This window comes from Camelina sativa, chromosome 11, assembly GCF_000633955.1.
Source record: "Camelina sativa cultivar DH55 chromosome 11, Cs, whole genome shotgun sequence".
Lineage (NCBI taxonomy): Eukaryota > Viridiplantae > Streptophyta > Magnoliopsida > Brassicales > Brassicaceae > Camelina > Camelina sativa.
Window position 1 is genome coordinate 25,868,309 of NC_025695.1, and position 1,885 is coordinate 25,870,193.

The window sequence follows — 1,885 nt, forward strand, 5'->3', positions numbered from 1 at the left end:
GCAGACAAGTGGTGCCAATGGATCATGAAGTGCATCACAACAGTCTCCTATTCAGTGCTACTTAATGGTTCCCCCTCTAAACAGCTCATACCACAAAAAGGTCTTCGACAAGGTGACCCTCTCTCACCTTATCTCTACTTGCTTTGTACAGAAGGACTATCAGCTTTAATTACACAAGCAATCAAAGTGAATCACATTCATGGTTTCAAAGCAAGTAGGAATGGCCCTGTTATATCTCATATGTTCTTTGCTGATGATTCCCTTCTTTTCTGTAAAGCTGATGAAGAAGAATGCCAAAGAGTTATCAATCTACTAAAGATTTATGCAGTAGCATCAGGCCAACATGTCAACTTCCAAAAGTCAGCTATTCAATTTGGTAAGACTGTTCACCCAGACATCCAACAGAGTATTATGAATTCTTTAGGGATCAATAAAAATGGTGGGTTTGGGAAATATCTGGGTTTACCAGAAGCGATAGGGCGAAATAAAGCAAATGTTTTTGCTTATATATCACAGAAAGTGCAAAATAAGTTGAATAGCTGGTATTCTAATCTCTTATCTCCCAGAGGGAAGGAAGTTTTGATTAAAGCGGTTGCTACTGCTCTTCCTACTTATGCAATGTCCTGTTTTTTGCTACCTCAGAAAATCATAAATCATCTTACAGGACAAATCAGGAAGTTTTGGTGGTCTGGAGCTAAAGAAAAAAACAAGATACCTTGGATTTCTTGGGCCAAGATGACCAAACTGAAGCAATATGGAGGAATGGGTTTCAAAGATCTTCATCAATTCAACATTGCCTTATTAGCAAAACAGGCATGGAGAATTCTCAAAGAGCCTCAATCCCTTCTTGCAAGAGTCCTCCAAGCTAAATACTTCTCACAATCGGTGTTGACGGATGCAAAGTTGGGACATCGACCTAGTCATGCCTGGAGGAGCATATACCAAAGTATACAACTAGTTAAACAAGGCCTCAAATGGAGAATATGAGATGGTAATACTGTAAGAATATGGCAAGATCCGTGGATTGATAACCCTCCTTGACTAGTTAGGAGAGCGAATTCGAAGCAGACAAATCCTAACTCGCTTAAGGTGGTGGATCTTCTTACACCAAGTACAAACCAGTGAAGTGAGGAGAAACTTCGCGAATTAGTGCATCCACAAGATATTAGTCACATCCGGAGAATCAGACCACGCTTCGTCAAGGTACCTGACATGCCTATATGGACATTTACAAAAAGTGGTCAGTATTCAGTAAAATCAGGCTACCATCAACTCACCAAAGTGGATGAAGAGTCTATCCTAACCGCAAGTACACTTTGGAAATCATTGTGGTCTTTGCTTGTCCCACCAAAAATCAAGCACTTCTGGTGGAGAGTCCTTCATAATGCTCTTCCGGTTGCTGAGACATTGGTATTAAGGAGTATCAATATTCCACGAGAATGTCACTTTTGTGGAGAAGCATAAGAGACCATCATTCATCTCCTTTTCCACTGCAGAATATCAAGAGAAGTTTGGGAGCTTTCTCCTATGCCTATTAATGCAGGTCAGTTAGACTCTCACAATTCTCTTGCTAAAATATTTCAGCTTCTCATTTCAAGGAAAAACGTAGCCTCTCCAAAGGAGTACATTTTCCCGTTCATTGGTTGGCGGATTTGGAAAGCCCGCAATGACCTTATTTACAATAGCAAAAGATGGTCCATTCCTGATATCATACGCAAAGCTCTCACGGATTTTAGTTTATGGAAGGAGGCGAACAATGGATCGTTGACTCACGGCAATAAGCATGAACAGCAGGAGAAGACTAATATGGTCACCAATAGAGCTGCTTTGAACCAAACTAACATATTCTATTGTTATACAGATGGATCATGGTTAAATAATCAAA